The sequence below is a fragment of the Argiope bruennichi genome, chromosome 5, assembly GCF_947563725.1.
Source record: "Argiope bruennichi chromosome 5, qqArgBrue1.1, whole genome shotgun sequence".
Classification (NCBI taxonomy): Eukaryota; Metazoa; Arthropoda; class Arachnida; order Araneae; family Araneidae; genus Argiope; species Argiope bruennichi.
This window is the reverse complement of record NC_079155.1, coordinates 28318607-28333616: the sequence shown is the minus strand read 5'-3', so window position 1 is coordinate 28333616 and position 15010 is coordinate 28318607.

Below are 15010 nucleotides of genomic sequence, written 5' to 3'. Positions count from 1 at the left end.
CCTCATTTCAAGCCCGGGGGTTAAGTCAAAAAGTAAAGGGACTTTTACAATTTTTCTTTCCACTGGTTGGTAACATTTGCTAGCATCCAGCACTGAATAAGTGTAGTCGCCAACACTTACTTCTATTCAATGTGCACTCTTATTCCCACTTTAGTCGTTAGAGAGCAGAACGCTAAATATGGCAGCTTTATTATCGATATGCACCAAGAAGGAAAAGAGGGAAATGTGAACAATCAGATCCAAACGTCCTGGAAAACTGCGAAAAGGTTTCATCTTCCAGAAAAATAAAGCTCGGCCACATTTTGCCCAATGGACGATCGAAACAATAAAGGAGTTGAGATTCGAAGTGCTGGAATACCCGCCATACAGTCCAGACCTGGTTCCAAGAGATTCCCATATGCTTGGTCTATTGAAGAAAGCGCTAAGGAGAAGAATATTTGAAACCAATGAAGAAGTCAGTGACGCGGTGCAAAATGCAACCAAAAAGCTTTTTTATCCGGCGGAATGAAAAAAAAATGTGAAACTTTGGGAACAGCGGTTATGTAGAGAAAAAAAAATGTATTTCATTTTTCTATCATTAGAATAAATACAGTTTTTTCAAATGTCCCTTTACTTATTAATTCCTCCTCGTATTTTTTAAACACATTTTTAATATGTAAAGTTAAATTTTCTTCTATCCAGATATCTCTGACATTTTGAAATTATTTCAATTTTATGAATGTCCACATATTCAAATCAGTCCAGTCTATACTATTTCATTCAAATAACTGAATTCCTCCTTCCACCTCCACTTGTCCACTCCTTCCTTCCACCATCTTGACCTTCCACTGTTCGCTCTTATGGAAATCACAGCATTCTTCTAAATTCTCATTAGGCTATTTTTGTCTATTGGCCAGTCTATCCTTTATAAGCATTTCGAAAACTGAATCAATATTATTCTGTCTCTTAGATTACAAATCCACTAAAATTTTCTCAGAAGTCTACCATCGCAATCACATATTTCACGGCCTGCAGTTCATTTACTGCGACCGTCACTGTGGAAATGGATTAAATTTCATTTTCATAAATTGTATGGAAAATGAGATTATTTCAGGAAGATTCTCTCGCAATAACGAGTGAATCAATGACGTCATTGCAATAATTTTAACAAAGTCAACTATTCATAAGGATTGCAAATTTTCTAATGTCGTTAGACATCAATTCGGTTTTGTAATCTATCAATTCGAATAGCTGTTGAAGGTTCGTCAGAATCTGTTGAACTTGTTATATTTCAATGAAGGTGCTGACATTTTTGATTATCAAATTCTGATAATTGTTTAGGAATAAGGATTGTGATATTTATTAATAATGCTGTAAGAAATGTGCTGCCATATATGGCTTTAGGATGTACACTCGCATCTGTTAAATTTTTGGATTTATGATATTGAGTTACAATCATTCAAATTTATTTATTTTTTTTATTTTCAAAAAAAATTTTTTTTTACCTTGTCGATTTGAAATAGAAATATTTATAATAATCAAAATTAGCAAATTTATTTAAAAATTACATTTTTTAAGGGCAAATTATGTTCTTTGTATATTTCTATGTGTTTATATGTTCTATGTTAAGTTCTGTGTATAAGTTTCTATGCATAAATTATTTGTATTGTTTTGTATTTGATCATCAGAAAGTAAAAAAGTATTCTGTCAGTCTAGTCAGTCAGTTCAGTAAGTATTCTGTCAGTCTGTGGTGTAAGTTATTCTAATCTCGAAATTTTATTGGTTGCACTCAAATTTTGCTTGCATTTCATTGGACAGAAGAAATACATTTTGCCATCTCAAAATTTGTATAAATAAATGGTTCCATTTCGAATTTCATCTCATTTTTAGTCTTGATTATGCCACAGATGTTAATAAATATTATTTTACTTTATCCTACTTTAAATATCCGCCACATCAAAGAGTTATGATACTATATGTGTTTTATTTATGTGAATAAATGTATCTCATTTGCACCAAATCTTTTCGTTGTGAAATATTATGTAGGAGATAAAGAGACATTTGGGCCCTATTATTATAAATAAGAACATAACATCAAAATTCTGTAGAAGCAAGTGTTAGAATATTTTTATCACCAGATATTAAAATATTCTGCTAAAAATTTTTTGACATTGCATAACACTTATATATTTTTTTTTCCAAAACAATTATAAATGTATTTACTGCTTCAGTATTTTGAGGCTAATTATCTGAAGTAATATTTTAAAAATGGCAGGCTGTTGAGAGCTGTTGTAATGCGTCCAGTAAGTTCTTTGATTAATAAATTATGAATTATCGGAAAGAAATTTTTGTTAGGCTTAATGAGATTCACATAAATGAGCCTTTTAAATGATTTAATCTTTAATGTATAGAATTGTATTATATCTAACCAGCATGACGTGCTATATTATTTTATAAAAACAAATTTAATATTTTTCCTTCTTTTAGAGTCTAAGTACGTTGCTCATTTTGACAAAATGTCTAGAAATATACCACATTGCTTCACAATATTAAATGCTCTGTTTCTTACCTATTTAAGACGATAATTCGGGTTTTTTTTTTATCATAAATACTTAAATAGTGTTGTTGTTTCAGATGACACTTGTCATGGACAAACCCGCTGATTTCGAATTCAGAGATTTTAAGCCGGGAGAGAGCGTCTCTTGTTTTCAGTAGCGCCAACTAAGACCAAGAGTACGATTTTGCTACTCACACATCACATTCGCTTGCACAGCCCCTTTTTACAGGGAGAACATTCACACATCTCACAGATAGAACAGATGAAGAACGACCATGCCCTAACCGGGACTCGAACCCAGATCACGGGGAAGAAGCGCTACCTCTATACAAGGACACTATTAAATAGTAATTGTTGGTAATGATCTTAAAATTGCAGAAATCTTCTTGTGTACCTAGAATATAAATGTAATTTGATAAGGAAACTGAACTTTCTTACTTTCATAATCTTTAATTTACCGACAATTTAGATGTAGTAAATACGCTTTCTTCATCTCATAGCCGACCTTTTCAGATAGTGCAATAGAAGTACTTTAATTAATCTACTAATAGAAATGGATGAGCTATATGTAATGCGTTCCTCAAGAATTTATAAAGTTCTGCTGTTCCAGGAGGTGCTGGTTACTCTCAGAATATTCTTCAACTTCATCAATATCATTATAATTGAATTTATTGAATAAATTCTTGATATCCATGCTTTATGAATCAGAGACTGTATTCTTCCACATTTGTTCGTACGTTAAATAAATCTTGCGAGTTCACATTGTCAATATATTCTGGACTGCCCACGGATGAAAATAATTTGCGAATATTAACTAAAATATATGAAATTTGTAATAATAATTTTTTTCTCTACATATTGTAAAGGTGTTTGTGGTTACGGAGGATATTTATTACTCTCAGAATGTTCTGCAGCATTATCAATACACTTGAAATTTTTCTCTAAATTCTTGATGTCCATGTTTCCAGAATCAGCACGTATATTCTTTCGAAATTTTTTCGTACATCCAATAAGGCATGTGTGGTCTTATTATTAACATTAGTTTCGATTACCCGCGAAAGAAAGTGATTTGCAAATATCAAACTGAAATGTATGAAAGTTTCATAATCGAAATACATTAAGTTATGAGCCGTCGTCCTGGCATATGATTAGCGTGTCTTTCCCATGATGTGGGCGTCCCGGGTTCGAATCACGGTTCGGGAATGGTTGTTCTTCATATGTGTTCTATCTGTGAGGTGTGTGAATGTGCCCCTCTGTAAAAAGGGGTTGTGCAAGCGAACGTGAGTGAGTTTCATGAGCTAGAAGTCAGACTTCTGCCCTCGGATGCTCAGGGGTCTTTTCCCTCAGAAGCTACTGCAACCCCTTTCCGTGATGACATCATCATTAAATTATGAGAAAAATGATAGTACTGACATGATTCAATGAAATTTATTAATTAATCAAACTTAAATCCCTGATCATAGGAAATTATTTCTGAAATTAATAAAAGAATTTATAAATTCAAATAACAATAAATGCCCCATTTAAAACTATCACAGTCAATATAATCCTTCTTCTATACTGTTTACCTCTGATCCAGTGTGATTCAATTTTATTTTTTCTTTTAGATCTTTAAGCCGGAAAAAAATACAAATATACAAAAAATTTTAGATAAAGTTTGCAATGAGTTATAAATCCATTTAGCTTGAATGCACAAAACAATTTAGTTTTAACTTTATAAAAATATATATGAAATACATTTAAAGAAACGATGATTGATATATGCACGAGAGTGATTGGTTTGGGCAATATATGACTCCAGAACCAATTATCAGTGAAACACTTGTTGCATTGTCATGAATTACTGTGCAGGATCAATAACAAATCATTCGGCAAAAGCATCAATAGTAATGTCAACAACAAAAAAGAACTAAACTTTCAATTCCAATAGGAGAGCACAGCTCAAGGGCATCTTCTGGATCACGTTTATTGGTTCTACTCAGATTAAAAATAGAAGCGTCTTTTGGTAAAGATGTGAATTGTGTAATTGTACAAAAAACTCTAGGATAATTCTCCGCGAAAGCAAACTATGAGTAGAAACTAGCAGCATAATGAAGTTTGACGTGTTTAAATATGCTTATCACTTATTATCAAAACGTACCTCCATTTCTAGAGCTCATGTGTCTCCTTTTAGGTTTGATACACATGTAGGTGGATATTAATTTTTTTAAAAAAAATTACGCTGCAATCAATTGAAAAGAAACTGACAAATAGCAAAATACAAATATATATAAAATAACAAAAAAAGGAAAAACTAGAACGAAAAGTATCTGAAATTAAGAAAACTTGATGAAAGAACACGATAATGTATAGTATGTGAAAAAAATAAAGTAATTATTAAAAATTGAGTTACTAGAGGAGGCTTAAGAATTTTTTTATGAAAAAAATGCGAGGAGAGTCAAAATATTGCACCGAAAAATTGGTAGAGTTAATCTAATTGGAATAACTCCATATTTGTAAGGAATTTAATCATGTTATAAATTTTTGGACGATGAATTATGAAGTACTTTTTTGTACCAAGGACTTTCCAGCAAAGAAAAACGTTTTCTGAGAAGCCATGAAACAGTTGAATTACAGGACGTCTATGTCACAAAGTGGATGGGATTGCTGACTTCTCCACAAGAGCAAAAGTCGTCTCCTAATAAGTGGAAATGGTGAAGAAAAGAAAGAACTGAATCATGTCCTGTGACAAACAGGACTTCTTCACGATTCCAGGAGAGTGGTTGCAAGTTTACTGTTTTAATGATTTTATAAACAGAACTTCCAGTGTTTCCATACCTTCGATAGTAGCTGTTTTGGCTGAAATGTCAGTTATGCCCATAAGAGGACATATATAGTTATATGGAATAACGGATTGCTCACATTGCTTTCTACAGAGCAAAACGTCCTTGCACAATCGCCATGCGAATACTTTTTGAATATAATTATTGCATTTTTACCAAATATTGACGAAAAATTTTGATAAATAAACAAGTTGTTCCCAAAGAACCGAAATGGGCGAAAAGGACATAAAAACTATTTATTTGAACACCGAAAATTGATACCGACCTGTCATTTTATAAAATGTTTATTTCATAAATTTATAAATGTTACAAATCACGGAAATTTTATTAAAAATTGAATTAAAAAATGTGACAGAATTTCATTAAGACCAACTTTATTAATCAAATCCATTAATATTGCAAATTGTTTTGAACTTACTATTAATATAAGGCTTAAATACCCTCAGTAATTCGAATTAATTTTAATAAATTCGAAATCAAAACTAAAAACTGCAAAATACTGATTTTATTTCCAAATTTATTTTTTGTAATTAAAGGCCTTCACTCAGTTTTAAATTCTGTTATTTTTTTCCTTCAGAATAAATGTACATAAAGAATTGTTTCGCCTTATTTACCTGTAGCTCCAATAATGTCAAATTGATTGCACCACAAAAGGGGTCAGTTACTCAACTATCTCATTTTTCCAAACTTTTATTAATATATTCATATTGATTTTTTTCATTTTAAAAATACACTGTATCAAATAATTTTTTTCAAATAACAGGATATTTCATTAAATATATCCGAAATATCATTTGAATAAATAAAATAATCCTTTTTAATTTTTAAAAAAAATACGAACTCTCTGCATTTAAAAAAAGAATCACTTCAAATCAGATGTGGATGTGTATTCATTCCATCACGAAAATAATTAGAATTCAAGACGTGTAACCAATCGAAAGCTGATATTCAAATGAGATCTTTATAGTTTATTACAAAGTACTAATTTGTCTTCTAGCTAAAACTTTAATGGAAACCAAAGCTGGAAGACTGCCTTTGTATTAATTAATTACTATTTATCGTCTTACTTGAAGAAGAAATAATTTTTATTGCCTTATAAATAATAAATTCCTTCCTAGATTTAAATATTTTTTTATTTATTTCGGAGCTAAAACATAATCACATTATAAGATTTTTTTCCCTTAACATTCATTTATATTCTCAAGGTGATAATTTTAAAAAATAGCTTTTCAAAAAATTGATTTTTTTTTTATTTTCATAATAAACTGTCTGGAGATTTTTATTCAAATCCAGAAGTAATTAGCTAATTTGATTTGAGATGACACAAGTTTTGAAGTTTAAAATGTCGTTTACCAAATTAAGAAATCTTTCGAATTCTCGATATGGATTATCTTGATTTAGCATGAGTGTGCTTTATTCCTTCATAATAACTAGCTAATTGATACTCTAAAATCAATTTGAAGAGTAATTATTTGTTGACACGTATCGTGGATAAAAACTTATTATAAAAATTCATTTAAAGTGATACCCATATTCTTTTTGAAATATTCATTAGCAGTTTTCAATTCATTATAATACGAATATGTTCTCAAATAGCTATTAGCAATAGTTCTAATAAATTTTATATTGCATTTGTTTATTTTCTTAAATGCTACAACAAAAAATGTTAAGATAAAATTTCACCACTAATTAGTTCTGATGAGAAATGTATCACATTGAGGGTAGCATCCATAACTGTGCGTATTTACGTTACTCAATATCTCAAAAACAAAAAATGTTGACGTCACAACCGTTTCTGCTGATCCAATATTTGATATCAAATATTGGGTCAAACAGAAATTAGTAAAAGTATCTTCCACTCTACTATGAAATCTAAGCTGATGTCCTAATGCTCAACCTGTCATCTAGGAGCAGTCCAGACCCACCGTCACTCATACCTTTGATTATTATACTAAAAAATATTAGGTGCATTACCAGAACATATACGGTAACTATTTCCATATGTAAAGTACTAATGCCCGGCGAATATCAGAGGGTACACGTCATAGCCGTTTCTACTGATCCTATATTTGATACATGCATATCAAATGTTGGGTCAAACAGAAATTAGTAAAAGTATCTTCCACTCTACTATGAAATCTATGCTGATCTCCTAATTCCCAGTACATACTGCCCCTGCCATCCAGGTGTAATCCGTCCCCACCTTCACTCCTGCCTTTGATTTATAATACTAAAAAATATTAGGTGCATTACCAGAACATATACAGTAACTTATTCCATATGTAAAGTAACTTATTCCAAATGCTAATGCTCGGCTAATATCAGAGCACAAGTCACAGCCGTTTCTACTGATCCAATATTTGTAAAAGTATCTTCCACTCTACTATAAGCTAGATTTTTTTTTCAATAACTCCCGAAAATAATTCTTACTCAGTTTTAGAGTTAAAAAAAACTATAATGTCAATGATGCAATATAGTTGCTGTAAAATTCTTTCGTCTAGATTTAACTAACTTTTAATCGTATTTTTTAACTATACTTAACAATAATATTTCCATTCTTGTGAATAAAACAAAAATCGTTTTCCATGTTTCATTAAATATTTCCTTCCTTGGTTTTCTTCTATTGTTGAAAGCTAAAGAAGGATTTTGCTTAACATCTGTTACAGTTTACAGAACAAATGAATAAGTGAAGTTGCAATACCGCTAAATTTAGATGATAAGGAAATAGGATATAATAGCGCTATGTTGTCATGAAACTTATCATTAATACATCCAGTGATTAGAACATATATAAGATTTTTAAAATAAAAAAACTTTATTGTCTGGCATTTTGAAATTATATCTAAATGATATAAATAAAATTAAATATAACGATACCCTCGAAGAACCAGGTGGTCGCCAAAGGAGACTACTTAAGTCATATCACTGACTCTCCGACCCGCCCGAAGGCACACGGGTAAAAAAAAAAAAGAGTGACCGGACCGCAGCAACAGCAACACTGGCGGGAACTGTGGTTGAGTCCTAAGGGCCATCACCGGCCACGGTACAACCCTTCCCGAAGGAAGTATGTCCCGTCATCGATGGGAGGAGTCAAATCCCTCACCTGTGTACCCATCAGGGTGGCGAGATCTAACAACCATACCGGAAGCATCTCATCCTCATTTCTAGGTTCACCCTAAGGGGGTCAAGCCGACTACTTAAATAGAACATGCCTCATACTGTGAATCTATCCCGGGAATTCATAATATATTATATATTAAATCCAAAGAATGTGTTAAAAATATCGGAATTTATCGAATTTCCTTACCCTTCAATGCATCTATACACAACGTGTCACATAAAAAAATACGAAACATATATATGCCAGGAAATCAAATTATGAAATTTCTTTACAGTGTTTTCCGGTATAAAAAATGTTTTACAGAAAAAAACACATGTGACTGAAAACAAATTTTCATATAAATGATATGAAAACATTTCTATCAAAAGGAAATTCTACAAAATACGACTTTCAAAGTGTATTTTCATACAATACCAAAGACTGATATAGTTTTTTTTTATTTCCTTTTTAAAAAAACAGCCGTAAAATATGTATCACCTAGGAGAAATATTTACAAAGTGATTGGAATGGCCGACTGGGCAAGGAAATGCTTTCTGTAATCAAAAAATAAAGGGTAGATAACTTTTCAAGATATTTTATCGACATAAGAAATGATGTATTTTATGCTCTGTCTTGTTTAGTTTAAGCTATATATATATATATATATATATATATATATATATATATATATATATATATATATATATATATATATATATATATATATATATATATATATATATATATATATATATATATATATATATATATATTTGAATTCATTTGGCTTTTTCATTTTTCTTCTACTGTCAATACTTGTATGACTATAGAACTGCGAGATATTTTTAAGTAAACTTTTTATCCCTTGCGATTTTGAATATTCTAGTTATATCTTTTAATTCTGCAGAAGCACTCTATGCATTCTTTTATTTTTAATTGAATAAAAATTTGGAATGAAATTGTGTGTAGTGTTTTGTAAATACAGCCTGAAAATTGTGAATTTAATTCTAATTTATTAATTTAAATCAATGTTTTTTTAAAGAAGGAGCTAAACAGAAATTCACATGGAGAACAATGTCAAATTTTCTGATTTGGCAGAATTATGAAATTTTGTACATTTATGTACATTTGTACAGCAACCACTATATTTTATCGTAGCGTCAGCAGAAAATTGACTGTTAATCCATTAGTTTGATTGAATTATGAAATCATATGTGTGATTCTATTAAAGCTGCCTAAGAAAAAACACTATTTTCTTTCGTTTTCTAAATTAAAAAAGAAAAACAATATTCTACCGGAAATATATTCAACTTGATTTTATTCCACCTTGGGATTGAACTACAAGTTGCCATCTGCAAAAGGAGACAGCTAAAAACATTTCTTAAATAACGTTGCCATTCTAAAAATAAATAAATCAAAATATTAATACATTTTCAACAGAAGAAAACTATTGCAAAAAAATTTGCAAGATTCTATAATACTTCATAAAAATATAATTTCATAAAAAGACTAAAACATTGGTAAATAATTGAAACTACTATTTTTAAGTGCTCTTACAATGATGTGTCTTTAAAACTGTTGTAATTTGATTAATTTGCAACTACAAACTGTATAGGCATGCCTCAATTTTGTGTCAATATGAAAGCAGAATTTTCCTAGTATATGAATTACCTGCTGTTATACTTTCCAAACACTGGGGAGCATTGCAAAATTGAAAATGAGACGTTTTCGGTATGGTGTTGTTTTTGCTGGCCTAGTGGGAACAGAAAAAGTTGAAAATCAGCTACCTTCCATTGATGATGGAATGTATTTTCCCAGGGAAGTGTTGTAGCAAGGCGGGTGATGACCTTTAGGACTCAACCGTAGTTCCCGCCGGTGTTGCTGTTGCGGCGGTCCAGTCATTCAGAATTTTTCCGTAAGCCTTCGGCTGGGTCGAAGTAGCCGGTTAAAGGTTGTCAAACACTCTGAAGTAAAATAAATAAATAAATTCATGCATTCAAACGATGGCTTGTATAGTCCACCTCATTGCTCGATTGGCGCTCGACGGAAGAGTCGAAAACATCGAATTAGCAGAAAATGGGGAGGGCAATACATGCAAGCGGCAAATCAAAACTTCCATAGTAGGCACATTAGCGGGGGAATTTGTCTCGAGCATTCAATGAAATTTTTTTTCTCAGCTTGTTGGATACGATATTTGAAAAAATAAGAAGTCGTGGCGAATGAAATAATATTATAGTTATATGGCTGAATCGATAATTTATCATATGATTTGATTAAATTCAATTAATTATCATATGATTTGATTAAATTTAATTAATTATCATATGATTTGATTAAATTTAATTAATTATCATATGATTTGATTAAATTTAATTAATTATCATATGATTTAATTAATTCAACATTACTGTTATGAATCAAGGTAGCTGGTATTTGCATATACAGTTTCAGACTTTATACAGATCCCCAGGGACTTAGAGAGGGCCGGGGGGGGGCTCCCCTTAGATTTGTTTTCAAATTGGTCATATTTGAAGGGAATTCGAACGTGATACTTTATTCTGCATATCGATGGCATTTGGATAAATGAGAATACATTGCTAAAAGAAAACAGTCCATAAAATACGTAAGTACTTCCTGTCGAAAAGTATTAAAGTTTTTCATTTATTTATTTATTTATTATTATTAAGAAATATGTGTTGCACATCATTGCTGAAAAGAAAAAGGCTGTTGCTTCACTAATTTTTAGTACATAAATGCCGTTTCTATTGTCTTTAAACTATAATATTTTCTATTTGTATAAGCTTAAATTGGTGCATCAAAATAAGAAAAATACTAACCGTCGGCTAGATAATAATACAAATAATTAGCTGCACTGATTCAATGCAAGTTACGAATACAATTAAATGTTTATCATAAAATTAAGAGGGAAGATCGCATAATGTTCTTGAAACCTGTCATGGAATGGAGAATGCTTTATACATATTATTGTCATGTCATTAAAAAAATTTCAATGCTATATCCCTCAGATTGTAAAAATTACTCAGGTATTTTCAGTTTTCTTAAACTTTCCAAGCATTTAATTTGCAGTGACATTTAGATAATTAAATCAAATTAATTGGTAATTTGATTATTTTTTCACTTTATACTTTTAAAGTCATGTCAAAATATCGTCTACAGTTCAAATATTTTGGTTTTTCGATGCATAAATTAAAACTTGTATTCACTTCTGAATTGTTTTTATTATTTAAATATATCAAATCTCTGAGTCCTTAATGATCTTAACACCATATTTTAAAAAGTGCTAAATTCACTCAAAAGTTCGAAGAACGCTTTACAAGCAGTTAGCGAGAACAAATCTTCAGCAATTCGAAATACAGTTTCTGCTAAATTCCAAAGCTTTTTTTTTCCCTCTATATCTTGAATTTTTCCGACTTCCTGGGAATGGGAATTAATTCAGAATTCTTATAAATCTGCAAATTTAATATTAAGGCCACATACTAAAATTCACAAATCAATAGTTAGAAGAAGAATCTTTATATCCTTATATAATAAAATTCATTATTATTTAACAAGTTTTTGGTTGCTAGGTGAAATTTAATGTTACTACGCATTGGCTTTCAAAGCAAATCAATTTCTTTTCAGAGATAATTTTGCCTTAATTCTACCAAAAACAAAGAATTTCTAATTTGAATATTAACAATCTATAATATTGAAGCATCAAAATTATTTAAGCATCATAAGAACCGTTAATAGAGAAAGTTACATATTCTGAAAAATCAGGATATAAATCAGCAATCTTTGTGCAGAAAAAAAGCCACAAAGCTGATGGATGCTCAATTTTATTGCCAAAAGTATTCAAAACGTGCAACTCTAATACTAATATAAAAATCTAACATTAATGCAGGAGTTATGATTTGAACATAAAATGGAAATCTCTGAAGAATTTATGGAATTCATGACTAGTCGGATTCCTTATCAACAAGATTACTAAGCGCTAAAAGAAAGCATGTCTAGAATATTACTTCAGTGCTCCTTAAGGTGAACTCGCTGTCAAATTCGAAATCAGATTCGGCAGAGAAGTTGCTTCAGAATCATCCGAGTCATCACCTACAACGAAATTAATCTTGTCGATAGTTTGTTCAACTAGATTGTCAATCTCCCAATATTTCTTTTCAACCTTTTTAACATGGTCACAAAAACTCTTCCATTCATTTTTCGTTACATTTAAAAGACCATTTATAGTCAGATCTTTTAGCGTTGTTATGTTGAGATCGCCATTAACTCTTTTATTCCGCGCATATTTTTTTGTGGATGCCCATGCCATTTCTATGGCATTTAAATCACAATGACATGGCGGAATTCTTAAGACATCATGACCATTTGCTTTTAAAATTTCAACCATACGAAACATCTTGGATGGAGGGGCTTGAGATGCAACTAAATCATATAAGTCAGGGTTCCACATATTTACATCATTTGGAGTATTATGTTCTTCTGAGCATTCTGGTAACTTTTTCTTTGTGAAATACTTTGAAGGTACAGAATTTAACACTTTTGTGTCATAAGAAGCTTTGTATATGCAAATCACAAATGTGGAGGAATATTAGGAAGAATTTTTTAGTTTTGACATTTGGAAAAGTTATCACAGTTCATTTGGCCATGATATTCTCCCTTGGCTGTTCCAGACTGAAAAACCAAGTTTGCTCCTTCTATAAAACCATCCTGGTTTCCTGCATGAACAACGATCAAGCGCTTCTCAGCAGTTTGTTTGGTCACGGCACCAATCTTTTTAAGCTGCCAACACTTCCCAAATGACAAGTTGCTGTCTATCCACGTTTCATTTAATAGATAATAACTCGTTTGTTATTCCTGTATTTTTTAATATCTCTTAAATACCTGTACCTCCACTGTACGATGCCAGGTTTTTCCATGGCAATTTTCCTTTTATCTAAAGATCGCTTCCATCTAAAGCCAATTTTCTGTAGAGCACGTCTTAGTGTTTCCACTTTCCAGGGAAAATCAATCTTTTCCTTAACAGTTGGTAGAACAGTTCGTAGAGAAGGCACTTTATTTCTGGCATAAAATTAGCTGCCAGTTTGTCTTATAACACACAATTCAAAATCATCCGAACTGGTAGAACAACAAATTAATTTTCCGCTGCGTCTTCGTTTCGATGGGGACTTAACATTGCCAGTATTCTTTATTTCCTGCTAAATACGATTAACAGTTCGAGTCGAAATACCAGTCGCTGCCGCAGCTCTTTTGATCGTTTGAGAAAGTGGGATACTTAATTGGTTTTGAGAACATTCATTTTCAAAATATCTCAAAGCATTCATAATTATTTTCCTTTTTTTGGAAACGATATGATTCCCAGGCATTATGGAACTGATATTTAAATGAATGTAAATTTAAGAAATTGGAAAAGCAACAATTAACGCAAAAACTCGCAAAGTAGTAAACAAACAATGATTCTTCCCGAAGGAAACTTCTTTCGCCAACGCATGATTATAGCAACATTGGCTCCTCTTATTTCCAGCCGGTGTTGAAGTGGACTTGTCAGAAGACGAACGCCAACAATCGTGAGGTGGACTATACATCTTTTGGATTGTGTATAGATTCCATCGTGTAGGTTGTGCAGATATCCGAATCTTTAGCGGGGTAAAGTAAAAAGTTTTTGCAGATTCCATTCTGAACTAGTACACTATAGTTCATACCTTAGACGAAGTGACAGAAAATTCAGAAAACATAATTTAAGTACACATTGAAACATTTCGGTTGCAGGATGCTCTGTCAATCTCATTAGTGGTAATCTTTTCTACAATTTAATTTGAAATCTCTTTTTATTCTTGTCCTGGAAGCATTTCATACTCAACCAAAATTCATCTTATTTATTTCTACCGTCTTTCTTTTTATATCAATTTGCATTAAAAAACTCATTTTAAATCTTTTTAAGGTAGTTAAAGTTAATAAAACGCATATGAAAGAAAATAATTTATTGATCTAGAGGCGGAGTATTTAAAAGCAATTATTTTTTCTTTCACAAATGTTTAAACATAAAAATTATATTTATAAATTCAAAGACATCGAATAGCTATTAATAAATTTTATTCAAATGGAATAGTAAGCCTTTTATAAACCACTTTCTATCTTAAAAAATAATTCATGTTTCGAAATGCATACCATATTAATAATTTTTTTCATATAATAAAGAGAATTTAGTTTTAATACAAAATGCAGAAATAAAAAGAAAATGAAAATATTTACTTAGTAAATGATAAAAAATATTTTTTGTCTTCTTTTTCAAAACTATTAAATATTTAAATATTTCCTTAAATAGCATAAAAATAGAAGTAAATAGGTAATAAAAGTAAATGGATGTTCATTTTATATTTCAAAAGACCTGTAATTATCGAACTATAAGAGTGCGCATTTTTGAACAAAATTGATTCCTTTAATAAATACATTTTACTGCTTTGGTAAAATTATTCACAATTTCTATGATCAGAGAAATACATGTTTTTATCAGCCTCCATGAAATAATATTTTTCTTGC